Genomic DNA, 20,887 nt, shown 5'->3' on the forward strand with positions numbered 1-20,887 from the left:
GCCTATCAGAAGTACAGACGCTCCATGAGGCAGTGGCATGCGACGTGGATGCGACCACTTCCACAGGACGCCCGGACAGGTGAGGGAACCGATGTCCTCACTGGGGGAGGGGAGCAGGAGAGTGCGAGGATGCCGGCATGGGCATTACAACGTGGTCCTGTATAGATCAGATCTATATACTCTACAGGCACTTTCATAGGTAAATACATTGTGATGGGTTTCCTACACTTTAAGACATTATTATATTGTAGCCCTAAGAAGTCTTAAAGGGGGTTTCCAGGACTTTTTAAACATTTTTTCAAAAAGAACAAAATGTTATAAAATACAGTAATAAAATGTGTTACTTACAGCTCAAGTACTTTGGCAGTCCAGCTCCATCCATCTCTCTGGTCATCACCAAGACTGGAAGTGATGAAGCCAAATTGTTTAGTCACGTGATCACTGCAGCCAATCATTGTCCTCTCTGGTCACTGATTGGTTGCAGCAGTCAGATGACATAGAAGAGATGAGCATCTGTCCATCAGTAACCTGACCGCTGCAACCAATCAATGGCCTCAGCATCAGGGGATTAATGGACATGAGAACTATGAGCAATGCTGCAGACCAGCATTATATTTAAGTGGTAGATTAGACCGATATTTAAATTCCAAGTGATTCCTACTCTGCAACATTTTGAAGAATTCTGGAAAACCCCTTTAAGATTTTAAAGTGGATGTTATTCAATGCAACTGTAATCTTTAAGAGAAAAAATTAGCAATTGTCCATGGTGCCCTTAGAAGTGAATGAGCATCTCTCGTTGGGTTCTCTGGAGCAAGATGTCTCAAGATATGCATGGCAATACGGGGTTAATTTAATGACAATTTACGCTCCGCTGCGTCCATAACTGATGCTGCTCTGTCCACATTCAGCCGTTGCTGATATTATCAGATTATCGCACCTGGTTCCTATGGAAACTTGTAGGATATTAATCTTGAAAGAATTGTGGAGAAAGCGGAGACAGCAAATTACTTCTCCCAGGCTCTGGGGTCCGCTGCGTCCGGCAAAGCTGCCCATGTCAGTCCGGCAGCCTGACAGCCATTAGCGGTAAAGTCTGACAGAGGCCTGAGGGCCGGGAGCCGATGTCCTTCCTCCGAGCACGGAATAATCCGGAACCTGGACAAGAAGAGGAGAAATCAGAAATTGTATTATTTCTGAATATGTAATAATGAGAATGTGCGGATAGGAGGCGAAATACAGAATATCCTGCGCCAGAAATAATGACCTGCAGAACAGCACAAAACATGGCAGCATCGGCCACCCGCGGAATATACTGCACACCGAAATAATAACACCAAGTGCAATGAAGAAGGAAGGTGCAAAATATAGGAAGCTCGGAGAAAAGGGATATTGTGCAGATTAATGACAGATAAATAGATGGAAAGAAGAGAGGAAGGAAGGAAGATAGAGGAAGGAAGAGAGAGAGGAAGGAAGGAAGAGAGAGAGGAAGGAAGGAAGGAAGGAAGGAAGGAGGAAAAAAAGAAGGAAGAGAAAGAGAGGAAGGAAGGAAGAGAAATAAAAAAAATGGTGGCAGGAAGGAAGAGAAGATGGAAAGAAGGGAGGAAGCAAGGGAGGAAGAGAGAGGAAAGAAGGAGAGAAGGAAGGGAGAGGAAGGAAGAGACGAAGGAAGGAAGACAGAGAAGGAAAGAAGATAGAGGAAGGAAGAGAAAGAGGAAGGAAGAGAGAGAGGAAGGAAAGAAGAGAGATAGAGGAAGGAAGAGATAGAGGAAGGAAGAGAGAGAGGAAGGAAGGAAGGAGGAAAAAGGAAGGAAGAGAAAGATAGGAAGTAAGATAGAGGAAGGAAGAGAGATGAAGGAAGGAAGATAAATAAAAAATGGTGGCAGGAAGGAAGGAAGAGAAGACGGAAAGAAGAGAGGAAGCAAAGGAGGAAGAGAGAGGAAGGAAGGAAGACTGAAATAGGAAGGAGAGAAGGAAGGAAGAGAGAGGAAGGAAGAGAGAGAGGATGGAAGGAAGAGAGGAAGGAAGGAAGAGAAAGAAGGAAAGACTAGAAAGGAAAAAATAGTGGAAGAAAGAAAGGAAAAGAGAAAAAAAGAAGAGAGGAAGTAAGGAGGGAAGGAAGAGAATGGAAGGAAGGACAAGAAAGGAAAAAGGGTGGGAGTAAGGAAGGAGGGGAGAAGAAGGAAAGAAGAGAGGAAGGGAAGAGGGAACAGATAGGAAGCAAGAAAGAGGAGGAAGGAAGGAAGAGAGAGACAGGAAGGAAGGTGAGAAAGGAAAAAAAAAAGAGAAAAAGGGTGGCAAAAAGGAATGAAGAGAGAAGACAAGAAGAGAGGTAGCAAGGAAGGAAGGAACAAAGGAAGGAAGGAGAGAAGGAAGAGAGAGGAAGGAAAGACAAGAAAGGAAAAAACAGTGGAAGAAAGGAAGGAAGCACTGAGAAAAGTGATTTTATGTAGATTAATGACAGATAAATAGATGGAAAGAAGAGAGGAAGGAAGAGAGAGAGGAAGGAAGGAGGAAAAGTAAGGAAGAGAGAGAGAGGAAGGAAGGAAGAGAAATAAAAAAATGGTGGCAGAAAGGAAGACAGAGAAGATGGGAAGAAGAGAGGAAGCAAGGGAGGAAAGATGACAGGAAGAAGAAAGAAGGTTAACAAAAGAGATTGAAGGAAGAAAGGAAGGAATAAAGGAAGGAAGGAAAAGAGTTGAATGAAGGAAGGAAAAGTGTGGAATAAAGGGAAAAGGAAGCAAGGAAGAGAGAGAGAGAGAAGGATTAGAAGTCAGATATGACAATTATAAGAGTAGACAGACAGATATTTCTTATATGTATTACAGCTCTTTCCTTGGCCGTTTCTGTTCTTGAAGCTCGGCCGTGTTACTGGACTCTGTCTGAGCTGCAATACCAGACATAACCTGACTTTACGAATGGCGCAATCTGTTTTTTGAGATCTCAGTTTCCAACATTGCATGAAACCTTGAGGAAGAAATGATGAGAAGGGCTGAAATAAAGTCATGATGGAAATTAAATTAGCAACTTCATGTGCAGATCGTCCTGAGATAATGTCCATTCATCATGTAGATGGATGACACTGTGGTTAATAAGGACTCGCTGACTATAATGCCAGGTTACGAGGCCTTCTCCAGTCACTGTGAAAGCACCAGGTAATTAGGAGGGGAGTCATTAATTGAGTAGAAAGAGAATATCTCGTCCTCTTTACTCTTATTTCTTAATGACCGTAAGAGCATTTCATCTTCGGATATAAAGAACTTGTTAAATGACGAGACAATCCATAGTAAGTAATGACCCCATTACTGCTATTGTCTCGCTTTAGAGTCCCCGAGCTGCCAATGTACGCCCAGTCCCCATCCAAGGAGGTGGTCAATATCTTATAATGTCATATATGTTTTAGCTCCAGCCATAAAATGAATGCTGAGGCACTGTGTAGAGTCATCTAGGGCTGAGGCACTGTGTAGAGTCATCTAGGGCTGAGGCACTGTGTAAAGTCATCTAGGGCTGAGGCACTGTATAGAGTCCTCTAGGGCTGAGGCACTGTGTAGAGTCATCTAGGGCTGAGGCACTGTGTAGAGTCATCTAGGGCTGAGGCACTGTATAGAGTCCTCTAGGGCTGAAGCACTGTGTAGAGTCATCTAGGGCTGAGGCACTGTGTAGAGTCATCTAGGGCTGAGGCACTGTGTAGAGCCATCTAGGGCTGAGGCACTGTGTAGAGCCATCTAGAGCTGAGGCCCTATGTAGAGTTATCTAGAGCTTAGGCACTGTGTAGAGTCATCTAGGGCTGAGGCACTGTGTAGAGCCATCTAGGTCTGAGGCACTGTGTAGAGTCATCTAGGGCTGAGGCACTGTGTAGAGCCATCTAGGGCTGAGGCACTGTGTAGAGCCATCTAGGGCTGAGGCACTGTGTAGAGTCATCTAGGTCTGAGGCACTGTGTAGAGTCATCTAGAGCTGAGGCCCTATGTAGAGTTATCTAGAGCTTAGGCACTGTGTAGAGCCATCTAGGGCTGAGGCACTGTGTAGAGTCATCTAGGGCTGAGGCACTGTGTAGAGCCATCTAGAGCTGAGGCCCTATGTAGAGTTATCTAGAGCTTAGGCACTGTGTAGAGCCATCTAGAGCTGAGGCACTGTGTAGAGTCATCTAGGTCTGAGGCACTGTGTAGAGCCATCTAGGGCTGAGGCACTGTGTAGAGTCATCTAGGGCTGAGGCACTGTGTAGAGCCATCTAGGGCTGAGGCACTGTGTAGAGTCATCTAGGGCTGAGGCACTGTGTAGAGTCATCTAGGGCTGAGGCCCTATGTAGAGTTATCTAGAGCTTACGCACTGTCGAGAGTCATCTAGGGCTGAGGCACTGTGTAGAGCCATCTAGGGCTGAGGCACTGTGTAGAGCCATCTAGGGCTGAGGCACTGTGTAGAGTCATCTAGGTCTGAGGCACTGTGTAGAGTCATCTAGGGCTGAGGCACTGTGTAGAGCCATCTAGGGCTGAGGCACTGTGTAGAGTCATCTAGGGCTGAGGCACTGTGTAGAGCCATCTAGGTCTGAGGCACTGTGTAGAGTCATCTAGGGCTGAGGCACTGTGTAGAGCCATCTAGGGCTGAGGCACTGTGTAGAGCCATCTAGGGCTGAGGCACTGTGTAGAGTCATCTAGGTCTGAGGCACTGTGTAGAGCCATCTAGGGCTGAGGCACTGTGTAGAGTCATCTAGGGCTGAGGCACTGTGTAGAGCCATCTAGAGCTGAGGCCCTATGTAGAGTTATCTAGAGCTTAGGCACTGTGTAGAGCCATCTAGGGCTGAGGCACTGTGTAGAGTCATCTAGGGCTGAGGCACTGTGTAGAGCCATCTAGAGCTGAGGCACTGTGTAGAGCCATCTAGAGCTGAGGCACTGTGTAGAGCCATCTAGAGTTGAGGCCCTATGTAGAGTTATCTAGAGCTGAGGCACTGTGTAGAGCCATCTAGGGCATCCAAGGGTTAATCTTCGTGATTTTTACTTTTCTACGTGTTTCAGAGTCTTGACCGACTTGACCACTGATGTACTTCAAGATACACTGCACAGGAGATCCTTATATATGTGGCGCCCCTGACCTGGTCAGGCGCCACTGAGTATTGCACCTGTGAAGCCCCGCAAGTATTGTGTCGGTGCATTACCTTCAGGGACTCCACGCAGCTGGATCCTGTCACAGGTAGGAGATCTTCTTCTAGGATTGTCGTGACGCCACTCTCAGAATTGCGGTCAGTGGGGACCGCCACTGCAGGTTAAGGGATGCCTGGGGCTGATGGTGGGTGCAGTCAGTTGTAATAGCCTCCTGAGAGTGAGGCAAGCCCCAGGGCCCTGTGTAGGTGTGTAGAACCACAAGGCGCAGAATAACTCCACACAAGCAGATTGTCTTTCAGGGGTTTTACTCACAGTTGATGGCAGGGTGAGTAACCCGGGCGTAGCTGGGATGAACCAGGCTGGAACCAGGTATCCTTCAGGCTGACTGATGATGGTGACTACCGACTCGCCTTCCTTAGCCCTTGGTGGTTTGGGGTAACCCCGACTTTTAGTCCCTATGGGGGTCACCCAGGGAAGTTGCTGAAGCCTCTCTCCCCTTCGGTTGCCGTTTGCTTGTCGCCTGGACCAGATCACTCCAGCTGCTTGCCTCCTGTGAACTATGGGCCCTAACTGTGGCTACGTGGCTGCGGCTTTTGGGTGTTGTGGTGTGGGCTTTGAGGGCCCCACACCGGCAGGTTTAGCAAGGAAAGGTGGATCTATCCCCGCTCCGGGATCTGCCGCCCGTTTGGGCCTGGTACTCCCTAGCAGTCTCCTTACTTCCCACTCCGTGCTCTCTCTTTAGCTGAAGATGGATTTCGGGTAGCACTCCTAGGTGACCGTTCTCCCCCGTCGGTAGCCACTGCGCGGGCGCTGTTAGACTGCAACAGCCCCAGGGGTCTGCTCTCCTCTGAGCTCCCTGGACTCTGCACTAAACCGGCTCACTCCTGGGACCTTCACTGCTGCTCCTGTCTGAGCTCCACTTCCATGCTCCTCACTCCTCCACCCTCTGCTTCAGACTGTTTACTCCTCCTTCTCTTCCCTCTTGTGCCTGCCTACGCCACCTAGCAACCAAGCTCTCTTACCACACCCCTTGAGTGGAGATGGAGGCTTTTGGCCCCCTCCACTATTCCAGTGGAGGTGAAGGCTTTGCCCCCTCCTGGGATCCCCAGGGGTCCTCTCAAAGGTACATGTGTGAGACCTGATCACTATGCGCCTGTGTAGTCACACCTCGGTCAGCCTTCTGGATTACCTGTATTGTACTGTCCCCAGCATGGGTGCAGTACTCAGTGGTGCCTGACCAGGTCAGGGGCGCCACATTCCCCCTTAGTTATCACCAGCACGTCCTCGGGCTGCAAGACAACATTTTAAAATGCATAAAACATTAAAACATGGTAAAACTTTTAAAACCACCAGGTACCATACATCACCACCCTCCACCCACAAGTCCGTTAACCCACCCAAAACCCTCTCACGTTGGCCGCGCCTTCAGCCACTTCTGGCAGGATGTAGAGGCGGCTTTCATGGGCTGGTGGTCTTCAGGGCATACCTGGCCTGGTGGAGCCGCGCCTTCAGCCTCTTCTGGCAGGATGTAGAGGCGGCCTCCACAGTTGGTGCTGACCAGATACCCTCTTTGTGGTGGAGAGCCAGGCCCCATAAACAGGCATGCTCTCTGGTTGCAGGTGAGCCAAGGCCCCATAATGGACGTGCTCCCTGGTTGCAGGCGAGCCAAGCCCCTAAACAGGCTGGCTCTGGTGGTGGTACCTCTGGGGTAACTATGTACACTGCGAGAGTTTGTGGCTATAGCCAGTTCATAGCCTTAAGGTTTATGGGTTTCTCACATTAGTTCATGTGGGCACATTTCTTAAACATTAACGTTGCAAAACTTCAAACTTGTCAAACTGGGAACTTCTATGCTTCTTTCTGTACTTTATGTGGATTCCTCCTCACCAGGGCTTGGGCCTGTAGGGCTGCGGCACCTGCTGCTTTCTCGGCCTTTTTCATCATCCGTGGTGGTCTCATCAGTGGGTTCTTTGTCTGTTCTTTCTCTATCTCTGTCTTTCCTTTCTTCTTCTGTGTCTGTTTCTTTTTCTTTAGGACATGGTGTAACATCGAGTGCATACCAGCCTCTTTCTCCTTGATGCATGGTAAACTCCACTGAATCTCCCATCCTTAGGTTCCTTCCCGGATGTCCTCTGGGCAAATGAGCTCTAACGTCTCTTCTGTTGACAAAAATGCCTTCTTTCATACCAGGTGCTACTATGAAGCCGTATCCTGATTTTAGGCTGAAATCCTCCACTACTCCTCTACAAAGGGGTCCTCTGACCTGGGCTTTGGACCTTCTCAGGAACCGTTTTTCTTGTAGGTCTCTGGCCGTGACTTCTCTCTGCTCTGGGGATGGCGGTGCAGGGAAAGACTGGGTTCTACTGCGGCGCTGTGTCTTGCGGGCTGGATTCTGCGAAGTGCAGCTTACAAGCTCCCAGGTGGGGCGGTTGGGCAGGTCTTCTTCAGCAGACGGTGTTAGGTCTTCCTCATCCCAGCGGGAATACGGCAGCATCTCTGGCTCGGGGCATGGATCCGCTGCTGATGGCTCCTGAGTCAGCTCCTCAGTTTCCTGGCCTCCTCTCCCCCTTAGTTCTTCTTGGCACTCCTTTGGTGGCAGTGCTGGGGATGGGCTTTCTTCAGCAGGCCCAGGCGGGGGACTCTTTGGCGTGGTTGCTGCAGGGGTTGCTGGAATCCTCTTGGGGGTATGCGGAGGGAGCATGTACTGGTCCACCAACCATTGTGGAAACGTGGCCTCCATGTCAGCCTTTAGCTGCCAGTATGCGGGGTCCTCCCCCAGCGTGGGCTTTCCAGCAGGGACCTCTTTGGACTGGGGAGCGGTGTCTGCTCTGGCCTTGCAGGCCGGAGAAAATGGTGATGCAATCTCTTGGCGGGCCGCGCCTGGCATGGTGGCGGCCTGGTCTTGGCGGGCCGCGCCCTGTATGGCGGCGGCCTGGTCTTGGCGGGCCGCGCCCTGTATGGCGGCGGCCTGGTCTTGGCGGGCCGCGCCCTGTATGGCGGCGGCCTGGTCTTGGCGGGCCGCGCCCTGTATGGCGGCGGCCTGGTCTTGGCGGGCCGCGCCCTGTATGGCGGCGGCCTGGATCGGCGTCGCAGCTGCGATGGGATCTGTGCAGGCTGGGCTGGGCGTCGCTGCAGGGACCGGGTCTTGGTGGGCCGAGCAGGGCATCGCTGCGGCGGCCGGGGCTTGGCGGGCCGAGCAGGGCATCGCTGCGGCGGCCGGGTCTTGGCGGGCCGAGCAGGGCATCGCTGCGGCGGCCGGGTCTTGGCGGGCCGAGCAGGGCATCGCTGCGGCGGCCGGGGCTTGGCGGGCCGAGCAGGGCATCGCTGCGGCGGCCTGGGCTTGGCGGGCCGCACCTGGCGTGGCTGCGGCCTGGCCCAGCGTCGCCGCGCCGGGCGCCTCTTCAGGGACCGCGGGCGTGGCAGCAGGGGTCGGGGCATCCGGGCCGGCAGGGGTAATACTGGACTCACCCATCGGTGGCAGCATCGGGGTCTGAGTCGTCGCCGTCCGGTCTGGCACTCGTCGTGCGGTTCCCCTCTCATAGGCCTGAACCGCGGCAGCCATCTCCAGAAGTTCCATGCGTTCTTCCCTGATCTGCTCCACGACCCGGGTCTCCAGTCGGTCGCAGAACTGGGCCAGCTCCCGATACCACCAGGCAGCGGAGCCCGGTTCTGGGTTTCTGCGGTCAGACGCCATTTCTTCTGCGCCCTCTTCTGCACGATTTCCCAGCAGTGGACTCGCCGTTGCCTCTAGTAGCAAGCTGTTCAGTTTCCGCTCTGCCTCTTTCAGCAGCTCCTCTCCCAGCAGCAGGCTTCTGGCTCCCTTTCTGTCCCGACGTCTCTGAACGCTTCCGCTCTCTTCACAAGCGAGGTCCGAACTCTGCAGGGGATCTCTGGGTAGCCACACCTCTTCGTGGGCGGTAACTTCTCCCAGCGCGGGCTGCTGTTGTTTTTCAGCGCGCTTTTCATGGTGGCAATATGGCGGCGCTTCCAATTTTCCAAGCGGACCGCCCAGGCACATGGTCACCTTTCTGAACAGGTCTAGTCCTTATCCTGTTCGTGACGCCAGATGTGAAGCCCCACCAGTGTTGTGTCGGTGCATTACCTTCAGGGACTCCACGCAGCTGGATCCTGTCACAGGTAGGAGATCTTCTTCTAGGATTGTCGTGACGCCACTCTCAGAATTGCGGTCAGTGGGGACCGCCACTGCAGGTTAAGGGATGCCTGGGGCTGATGGTGGGTGCAGTCAGTTGTAATAGCCTCCTGAGAGTGAGGCAAGCCCCAGGGCCCTGTGTAGGTGTGTAGAACCACAAGGCGCAGAATAACTCCACACAAGCAGATTGTCTTTCAGGGGTTTTACTCACAGTTGATGGCAGGGTGAGTAACCCGGGCGTAGCTGGGATGAACCAGGCTGGAACCAGGTATCCTTCAGGCTGACTGATGATGGTGACTACCGACTCGCCTTCCTTAGCCCTTGGTGGTTTGGGGTAACCCCGACTTTTAGTCCCTATGGGGGTCACCCAGGGAAGTTGCTGAAGCCTCTCTCCCCTTCGGTTGCCGTTTGCTTGTCGCCTGGACCAGATCACTCCAGCTGCTTGCCTCCTGTGAACTATGGGCCCTAACTGTGGCTACGTGGCTGCGGCTTTTGGGTGTTGTGGTGTGGGCTTTGAGGGCCCCACACCGGCAGGTTTAGCAAGGAAAGGTGGATCTATCCCCGCTCCGGGATCTGCCGCCCGTTTGGGCCTGGTACTCCCTAGCAGTCTCCTTACTTCCCACTCCGTGCTCTCTCTTTAGCTGAAGATGGATTTCGGGTAGCACTCCTAGGTGACCGTTCTCCCCCGTCGGTAGCCACTGCGCGGGCGCTGTTAGACTGCAACAGCCCCAGGGGTCTGCTCTCCTCTGAGCTCCCTGGACTCTGCACTAAACCGGCTCACTCCTGGGACCTTCACTGCTGCTCCTGTCTGAGCTCCACTTCCATGCTCCTCACTCCTCCACCCTCTGCTTCAGACTGTTTACTCCTCCTTCTCTTCCCTCTTGTGCCTGCCTACGCCACCTAGCAACCAGGCTCTCTTACCACACCCCTTGAGTGGAGATGGAGGCTTTTGGCCCCCTCCACTATTCCAGTGGAGGTGAAGGCTTTGCCCCCTCCTGGGATCCCCAGGGGTCCTCTCAAAGGTACATGTGTGAGACCTGATCACTATGCGCCTGTGTAGTCACACCTCGGTCAGCCTTCTGGATTACCTGTATTGTACTGTCCCCAGCATGGGTGCAGTACTCAGTGGTGCCTGACCAGGTCAGGGGCGCCACACACCCACGTCTGGGTCAGTACACACAGATAATCCCAAAGGCTGACTAGGGTGTGGACACACAAACACGTAGTAACCAGGAGACACAGACAGCTTAGAGGGGACCCCTGGGCAGATCCAGGGAGGGGGCGCGGCCCTCGCATCCCAGCTAGTGGTGGGTGGTGGGACTGGAGACAGGGAGTTGTGCAGTGGCAGCCGAAGGAGAAGTAGTGGAGGAGCCGCGTCTGGAGGGCAGAGCAGAAAAGCAGGACACTGTCAGACCCTGCACCTGTAGTGGCTGCCGGCGGGGGAGAGAGGCTACCCAGTGGTGCCGCCTGAAATCCACCTAGTGAAGAGGTGGCTGAGTAAGGGGACTACCGGTAGACCAAGCCCGCACGGGGAAACAGGTCCCTAGAGCAGGAACCCATTTATTCGGCCTGCTAAACCTGCTGGTGAGGGTGCTGGATGTACCTCACCGAACCACACAGAGTCCGCAGCATCAGCAGCAACGAGGGGGCCCATAAAGAGGATTGAGCCTGGAGCCATCTTAACCTTGGTCCACGCTGCCAGCAAATGGGCCAGAAAGGGGAGAACGGCAGTTGCGACTTCCCTGGGTGATTCCCACAGTACTCCAAGTCAGGAGTCACCCCAAACAAGAAGGGCTAGGAAGGCGAGTCAGCAGTCACCCCTGGATCAGCCTAAGGGATACCTGGTTCCACCTGGTCCATCATAGCATCCCCGGGTTGTCTCACAGTGCCACCATAAAAGTGAGTAAAAACCCTGAAAGACATTGCTGCCTGTGTGTGAGTTCTTCTGCGACTTGTGGTACTACACACTTACACTGGGCCCTGGGGCCAGCCTCACTCTCGGGAGGCTACAACAACTAACTGCATTTACCATCAGCCCCAGGCTCTCCCTAAATTGCAGTGGTGGTCACCCCTGACCGCAATTACCGAGAGTGGCGTCACAATTCCTATTATAGTTAACCTGACCCGCCTGTTGTCGGAAGAATCCCAACACGTGAAGTCCCTGAAGACCCTGAGGTGACCTGAAGGTAATGGGGCTCCACATATACAAGACGCTGGATATGGAAAAGGGGCGCGCAGGTAACCGGCAGTCACCTGATGTGTTTAAATAAAATATACAAAGGGATATAGAATAATTTGATATTTTGGGGTTTGGAGGGACTTCAGGGAAGGGGGGTAACTATCGCGGTCGCAGGAGGTACGATCACGACCAAGTCCTTGAGTCAAGGTATCCAGCTGGGGCAGCAATATTTTTTGCTGCATGTGCTTCCTCTGATGCACCTCCACATACTGTGGTGCAGGGAGCCATTGGCCTTAGCAGGCATATATACTTCATCCATTTTATATCTATAGGATATTCGCTCCAATTGTTTAAATAGTCACTCTATATATATTAACCGACTGAGTCTCCTATAAATTCTAGTAATCGAATTCTGTTTGAATATTTATTCCCCTATATATTACTGCTAGAATATTTTCAGAGAATATTTATATTTATATATTTTTGCAATCGGATATTTTTTCTGAATATTTATTGAAAGGTGGAGTAGAATTTATATAGTGGTTAAATATTTGGGAACCTAATAAATTTATACAGTGGTCTCATATACATCGGTTCCATCAGTGCAATATATTTAAATATTGGGGCGGGTGTTGAGGTGTTGCTCGGTTTACATAGTTTTTTGATATATTTTATAAATCTTACAATTTTGAGCATAACATCCCTCCACCTATCTTATCGATAATTTACGGTCAAAAATTCCCCATATGTGTGTGACGCCCTGGACTAGCCAGGTAGTCACAGGTAGTGCCCCGCATAACACCGATCCCCTAAAAAGGAGTCATCAGCCAATGACAAAAACCCTAGTCACCTCCCTCATGGCTTGATGGACACACCAGGGGGGCACAGCCAGGTGGTTGGCCACGCCCACCGAGGAGTTCAGAGGGCCTGAGGCAGGAAAACACAGTGGAGTTGTAGTCAGACTAGTGACAGGAGTGGAGGAGGTCAGGCCTGTGAGACAGGCCGGTGACAGTCTGACAGGTGTGAGGGTCGTAGCCCAAACACCTTGGCTAGGAGGCAAGCGTTGGCCCCAGCCTGCAGGACCCGGGAAGACGGCTCGGTGGAACCATGGTGGACCGGGACAGGGTAGTGGCCCGCCGGTACCGACCTGGGGAACCGACTCGGAAACCGGAGCACACAGGGGGTACTCAGACCCAGAACGAGGCCCAGAAGCCACTGAACTGAGTTAATTAACTGATTGCGGTCTGGACTATAGGTCCTTTCCACCCAAGTCCCGACTGAAGACAACAGCCCACCGAGGGGAATAAAAAGCCACTGCACAGGCAGAGAGATCCCACGGGCAAGCGTCTGCAGGCAAACGGGCTCTTCTGACATACACAAAGGTGGGGAGCGGACTCCCGTCGCTGAAGCGCAGGCAGCCCAAGTACACAACACGGTGCAGGAGAAAGGCCAAGACCACCGAACCGGGGACCAGACACAGCCGGCTGCGGGCACCGACCACCATCAACTTGGTTTACCAGAGACTTGTGTGTATCAATAACAGTGAGCACAAAAGTGCCCTCCGACCGCGCACATCGCCCTGCACCGCCCAACTAATCCCCAACGGGCCCCGGGGGCACCATCCCTGCCCACGGAGGGGTTAATAACTTGCTGCATAAACATCTCCCCTGGGAGCCCCGTAACTGCAGCGGTGGTGTCTACCTTCACCACATCCCGTGGGTGACGTCACGAACTCAAGCGCGGCTCCGGCCGTGCACCTTCCTAACCCCCCACCGAAAGCGCCAGCATCCCCATTTCAGAGCAAAGTGACCCGGGTCTGGAGGCGCTCGAGCCACCCACCAACAAGCCCAGATCCGAGCGGCTCGGCTGCAGCAGAGCGCGGGGCGGTGCATGTGTGTTTTTTCAAGGGATTTTTTTCTTGGTGTTTTTAATGATGTTGATTAAATAAATGTTTTAAAAAATTCTTTTGCACAAATAAAAATTAATTATTGATATAATATACTCGGATTTGTGTCTGTTTTTGATTATATATTCATTTGCGTTAAGGTATCATAAATATAGGGAAAAATAGAAATCTTGTTGATATGTAGTTAATATAGAAATCCTTGCAATTATAAAAGACAGTTATACAGAAATAGCGGAAAGTAACAATGGCGCGCAGGAACGCTCTGCGCTCGGCTCCCGCTCCGCTTAGTGCGTGGCACGCGACGGCGTGTGATTGTCAGTCTCACAAAGATACAAACTCTCTTCAATTCTTGTGTCATGTAAGATCTAAGTGAGCCGACAGACCCCCGGCCTCTGTTATGTCAGAGCGTTATAATGTTATAATGCTCCGAATGAACCCGGTAAATGCGTCGGGGGACGTCTAATACAATCCGCTGATGAGGGAAAGTATTAAGTGTATTCAGCCATGAAAAAGATGCTGATTATAATGCACCGGGGCCGCGCAGCTACGTGGTGACCATGAAGAAAAATAATCTAGAAGATGAAATGTGATTAAATCCTGATGGAGGAATATTCCTGCAAGAAAAATGGCATGAAGAGAATATACCTATATATATATATATATAGTATATGACAAAAGTGAGTACACCCCTCATATTTCTGCAAATATTTTATTATATCCTTTCATGACCCTGTGACCCCGTCACGGCACCACTCCTTACCCACTGATCCAGTCTCACCGTCACGGTATCACTCCTTACCCACTGATCCGGTCCACGTGCCCACCGGTCACGGATGCCGCTCCCGCTCGTGCTCCCCTGCATCCTGCGTTCTTGTGTCTGACTCTGAGTGGTCTGGCTCTGATTCTGAGGCCCACGCATGTGTATAGGGCGGGGCCGCGCCCACTCACCTTAACTTATAGGCCCAGCACTCCTGAAGCAGGATATGACATGATACTGGGACAGGGTATATAAGGCTTCTCTTTCCATGTGGGCGGCGCCTGAGCAACTTGTTCCTTGAGCTAGATGTCAGGTCTCTCTGTGCATTGCATCCCGATTAACCCTGTGTCTTCCGCAGAGCCCATCTGCCGTCCTGACCTGGTCCCAAAGTGCCGATCTCCCAGGAAGTGTCCCGGTGACTGTGTGCTGAGGATTCCGCCGTCTCCTGTCAGTCTGAACCCGTCACCTGGACTTCGCCCGGCAACCTCAACCTTCACGCCCAGCTGGACCCAGATCCCGTCTGTTGTTCCAAACCGGCACCTGAACCTGATTCTGGCACTGTCTCCTGGAACCCTGTGGCCCCAGAGACTCCGTACCACCAGTCCCCTGAAGGACGCTGTTCCCGTACCTACTAGTGTTCCGGCTGCCGTGCATTTAGGCCCTCTGGTGGGGCGACCAGACAGTCCCTATATAGGGGTTAGCTCTTGGTTGCCTCTCCAGGGGAGTCCGGTGCACGGTCCAGTGAATCCACATCCAGGACGTTACAGATACAACGTACAGTGTCAGTGCGCCGCTTGTGTAACAATGTAAATAACTCAACACAGACATTAAAGTTTAAGCCACTGCAGCAAGTGAGTACACCCCTAAGTGAGAATGGCCAAATTGCGCCCTTGTTGTGGCTATTTTGTGTGGCCACCATTATTTTCCAGCACGGCTTTACCTTTCTTGGTCCTGGAGGTCACTAGGAGCCGCTGGAGCCTCTTCAATCCTCCATGACGGCATCTCAGAGCTGGAGGATGTTACAGACCTTGCGCCACTCCACCTTCTGTGTGAGGAGGCCCCACAGATGTTCCATGGGTTTAGGTCTGGAGACGCTCGGCCGGTCCAGCACCTTTACCTTCAGTTTCTTTAGCGAGGCTGTGGTGGTCTTCAAGGTGGGTCATTATCATGTTGGAATATGAAGGGAGGGGATCATGCTCTGCTTCAGTATGTCACAGCACATGTTGGCATTCATGGTTCCCTCAATGAACTGTAGTCCCCCACATCCGGCAGCACTCATGCAGCCCCAAACCATAACACTCCACCACCATGCCTGACTGTAGACAGGACACACTTGTCTTTGTTCTCACCTTGTTGCCACCGCACACGCTGACATTATCTGAGTTAAATAAGTTTATATTGGCCACATCAGACCACAAGTCGATTCCAGTAATCCATGTCCTTAGTCTGCTTGTATTCAGCAAACTGTTTGCGGCTTTCTTGTGCATCATTTTTAAAATAGGCTTCCTTCTGGGACAACAGCCATGCAAAGCAATGTGCTGCAGCATGCAGCATATGGTCTGAGTACTGACAGGCAGACCACCTCACTCCTGTAACCTCTGTAATGTGCGACGTATGGTCAGAGCACTACCAGGCGGACCTCCCCACCCTTGTAACCTCTGCAGTATGCGTTGTATGGTCTGAGCACTGATAGGCAGACCCCCCCCATAACCTCTGCAGCAATGCTTTACCATGAGGAGCCATGTTGATCTTCCATTGACCAGTATGAGAGTGTGTGAGCGATAACACCGATTGTAACACACCTGCTCCCCATTCACACCATGTGACACTAATGACTCACATGACACCAGGAGGGAAAATGGCTAATTGGGCACAATTTCACCATTCTCACGTAGGGGTGTACTCACTTTTATTGCCAGCGGTTTAGACATTAATGGCTGTGTGTTGCATTATTTAGAGGACACCGCCTTTACACTGTTCTACTAGCTGCACACTGACACTGTACATTGTATCACAGGATCAGATCTCCAGTGTTGTACCATGAACATATATAATAAATATTTACATAAATGTAAGGCGTGTAATCACTTTTGTGATATACTGTATGTACTCCCCTATATATCAGTGGCAAAGAGAGGGATCACCTCATGCGTCTGATTTTATGGGTATGAAAAATCTGTCTCTTCGAGACAAGATTGGGGAAGGGTTAGGGCTAGAATAAGGGCTGGGTTTGAGCTAGAATAAAGGATAGGTTTAGGGCTAGAAGAAGGGCTACGGTTAGGGCAAGAATAAGGGCTAGAGTTAGAGCTAGAATAAAAGCTAGGGTTAGGGCTAGAAGAAGGGCTACGGTTAGGGCAAGAATAAGGGCTAGAGTTAGAGCTAGAATAAAAGCTAGGGTTAGGGCTAGAATAAGGGCTAGGGTTAGGGCTAGAATAAGTGCTAGAGTTAGGATTAGAATAAGGGCTAGAGTTAGGGCTAGAATAAGTGCTAGGTTTAGGATTAGAATAAGGGCTAGAGTTAGGGCTAGAATAAGAGCTAGGGTTAGGGCTAGAATAAGGGCTAGGGTTAGGGCTATAATAAAGGCTAGGGTTATGGCTATAATAAAGGCTAGGGTTATGGCTATAATAAGGGCTAAGGTTAGGGGTAGAAAAAGGGCTAGGGTTAGGGCTATAATAAGGGCTAGGGTTAGGGCTAGAATGAGGGCTAGGGTTAGGGCTAGAATAAGGGCTAGAGTTAGGGCTATAATAAGGGCTAAGATTAGGGCTAGAATAAGGGCTAGGATTAGGGCTAGAATAAGGGTTAGGGTTAGGGCTAGAATAAGAGCTAGGGTTAGGGCTAGGGTTAGGGCTATAATAAGGGCTAGGGTTAGGGCTAGAATAAGGACTAGGTTAGGGCTATAATAAGGGCTAGGGTTAGGGCTAGAATAAGGGCTAGGGTTAGGGCTATAATAAGGGCTAGGGTTAGGGCTAGAATAAGGACTAGAGTTAGGGCTATAATAAGGGCTAGGATTAGGGCTAGAATAAGGGCTAGGGTTAGGGCTAGAATGAGGGCTAGGGTTAGGGCTAGAATAAGAGCTAGGGTTAGGGCTAGGGTTAGGGCTATAATAAGGGCTAGGGTTAGGGCTAGAATAAGGACTAGGGTTAGGGCTATAATAAGGGCTAGGGTTAGGGCTAGAATAAGGGCTAGGGTTAGGATTAGAATAAGGGCTAGAGTTAGGGCTATAATTAGGGCTAGGGTTAGGGCTAAAATAAGGGCTAGTGTTAACGCTAGAATAAGGGCTAGGGTTAGGGCTAGAATAAGGGCTAGAGTTAGGGCTAGGGTTAGGACTATAATAAGGGCTAGGGTTAGGGCTAGGACAATGGCCAGAATAATAAGTACTTATATAAAATACACAACAAAAAAATGCAATAAAAATTTGAAAAGAAATTATAATTATGTACCTTTTTTTTAACATTTTATGTTGGATTTAATAAAAAAAAAAGGGTCTAGGGATAAGCTATAATGACGTCAGTATTTTCTTAAAATGCAATACATGCCCTTGAGGGATAAAGGGTTCAGTACTGGACCGGTGGAAGAATCTTATGGGTTAAGGGGGCACAAATTCCTTGCTAGGAGCTATAGAGTGAGAATATATAATCGCCATATTGTAGACGCGGCAATCATATCATTGTAAAATATGCAGAGCCTAGCCATGTATTGTGCATGACAGGGGGTCCAGAAATGGCCCAGACCAATTATTAATGTTTGGCAACACTGTAATTACGCTGCGTGATTATAATATTATAAGTAAAGTGTCCTAGAAGGAATTATAAGGTATTATAGCGGCATTGACATTCTGTTACCAGAGACGTGAAAAACATTAAATGGTGAGAGCAAACATATTATGAGGAGGGAACGCTGCTGATTATTGCGCTGCACACTGTGACAATTACAAGGGTCAGAGGCAGCACGGAAAGTTTACCCTATTAATTATCAGAGGAAATCTTGGAGGTCTCTCCTCGGAGCCCCCCGTACACTGCAGCCACCGATCCAGCGTCCCTTACACATGATTAGCATCTGCTACATTGTCATCTCACCATTAAAATCCTCTTTTCCTTGTAGTTTTGTGTTCATGCCAAGCTCCCTGCAAGAATTACAATTACACGAGAAATGCGGCTAACATTTAACCCCTTAGGAACCAGGCAATTATTTGTTTTTTTGCGCTTTTTTTTCCCCAACTTTTTATTTTTACGTTGACAAAGTTGTATGAAGGTTCGGTTCATGCAGGACGGTATGTAGTTTTGAATGACATCCTTCACTTTGCCATATAATACGAGGGAAAGAAGTGAAAAAAAAATCTAAATGGGATGAAATAGTTAAAGCGAATCTGTCACCAGATGTTTGAGTTCTAAACCCAAACTAGCACCTTAATCAGCGCCTGTGCTGCAATCTATAAAGGTGCATGTTGTCCCCTGACCCCCTTGTAGACCCCACAAATACCTTTTATAAAATATCCCACCATGTATGGTATTACTTGGGTCCGGTACAATGGGTGTCCTATTTTGCAGCTCATGTCCCTCCTTTCCGCACTTCTCCTCCTTTGATGATTGACATGGATGATGCCTCCATAGCCAGGCTAAATCTTGCGCCTGTGCAGAGACATTGCCGCCTCGCGCAGGCGCAGTTCGCTCTGCCCTATTGTGGGCAGGGCCAAAAAGATCAGTTCGACTGCGCGAGCCAGTGAGTTCTCTGCGCAGGCGTGAGATTTTGCCTGGCTATCTGGATGGTACTGTGTTTAGTGCTCAGTATGCACCTGTTCAGATTAGAAAGTTAGGAAGTCCCATCAGTATTTTTCTTAGATTATAGGGTCATGCCTTCTAATCAAAAGGGATGACCCTATAATCTAATAAAAAGACTGATGGCACTCCTGCTCTTCAGCCTTAGGCAATTTTAATTCTCCATTTAAAGGTTCCTGTCCAACCATAAATTGGAGCTTTTTTAACCCAAAGAAAGGCATTAGTTTGATAAGGACCCAGCATTAAGAGGTCACCTTAGCATTGGCTGTTGGGCTCACTGAAAACTGTCCATTTCTGTGTGCTAAGTATCTACGTTTTTACATGTTTTCCATAGTAGTAATGCATGTCTATATTCCCATATTCATTGTTACACATATCTTAGCGCTGCAGTGTACAACTGTCTCCTTTTTGTTACTATGTTTCATGCTCAGTTTGCACCTGTTCACATTAGAAAGATAGGATGTGTCATCAGTCTTTTTCTTAGATTAGAGGGTTATGCCTTCTGATTGAGCACTCCTGCCCTTCAGTCTAAAGGCCCCGTCACACACAGATACATTTTTGGCAGATCTGTGGTTGCAGTGAAATCATGGACATATTGTTCCATTTGTACACAGCCACAAACCTGCTACTGATTGTCCACAATGTCACTGCAACCACAGATCTGCCGCAGATTTATCTCTGTGTGTGACAGGGCCTTTAGGCAATTTTAATTCTCCATTTACAGGATCCTGTCCGCCCATAAATTGGAGGGTTGTTTGGTTTTTTTTTAACTCAAAGAGAGGCATTAGTTTGATAGGGACCAAACATTAAGAGGTCACCTTGCCGCTGGCTGTTGAGCTCTTATTAAACTGGCCATTTTTGTGTGCTAAGTATCTCATTTTTTTACATGTTTTTTTCATAGCAGTAATTCATGTCTATATGCCCATATTCATTGTTACATACAGTATATCTTAGCGCTACAGAGTGCAACTGTCGCAATTTTTTTACAATGTTTCATGTTCAATTTGCACCTGTTCACATTAGAAAGATAAGACGTGCCATCAGTCTTAGGGGTACTTTGCACGTTGCGACATCGCTACTGCGATATCATCGGGGTCAAATCGAAAGTGACACACATCTGGCGTCGGTAACGATGTCGCAACGTGTAAAGCCTAGATGCGCAGATAAACGATCGCTAAAGCGTCAAAAATTGGTGATCTGTGTAGTGTCGGTCATTTTCATAATGTCGCACCAATAGGAGATATGATGTTGTTCGTCGTTCCTGCGGCAGCGCCAGGGCCGGATTATAGGCGGGGCAGGCGGGGCTGGAGCCCAGGGGCCCCCACCAAAAGAGCTTCTAAGGGGGCCCCCACCATACTTAGCACTAAGCACCTGTCAGCATTTTTTTTTTCACACCCTCTCCCCCTCCGTAAAGACAGTCTAATAAATCAGCTGTGTTTTCGGGGGGGGGGGGGTGGCACCGCTATTTATTTGCATCTGCGTCTTTAAGACGCAAAAACAAACTGCGGGCACAGGACGCTGATTGATCTCGGAAGTACCAGCGGCCACTTGAACTTCCGGGGTCAGAGGTGTGCTAATGCTCCCTGCTATGTGCTGCGGCCGTACCTAGAAGCAGGGGCACGGTGTGGTGGGCCGCTGTCTGCTGTCCCCGCTGCGCTCCTTACATGCCAGGCACACTAGCAGGAGGCAGCGAGCTGTGCCGGCTCTGCTGTGTGCCGGCTCTGCTGTGTGCCGGCTCTGCTGTGTGCCGGCTCTGCTGTGTGCCGGCTCTGCTGCCGGCATGTACACTGCAGAGGAGCGCAGCAGAGCCGATGACCGCAGCTTCCTGTTTCCGTTCCTATTCAAATGTATTTGCATCTTTCAGACGTAAATACATTTGAACAGCGCGCCGGGACCCGGCCCTGCCCCCGACGTGCAGCAACGTGATGAGATCAGCACCTTGCTGACATCATCACAGTGCTGCCGGCGCCACACTGGGGACATGAGGAAGCGAGCGCTCCATGAAGGAGCTGAAGAGACAGGTGTAATT

This window comes from Anomaloglossus baeobatrachus, chromosome 8, assembly GCF_048569485.1.
Source record: "Anomaloglossus baeobatrachus isolate aAnoBae1 chromosome 8, aAnoBae1.hap1, whole genome shotgun sequence".
NCBI lineage: Eukaryota > Metazoa > Chordata > Amphibia > Anura > Aromobatidae > Anomaloglossus > Anomaloglossus baeobatrachus.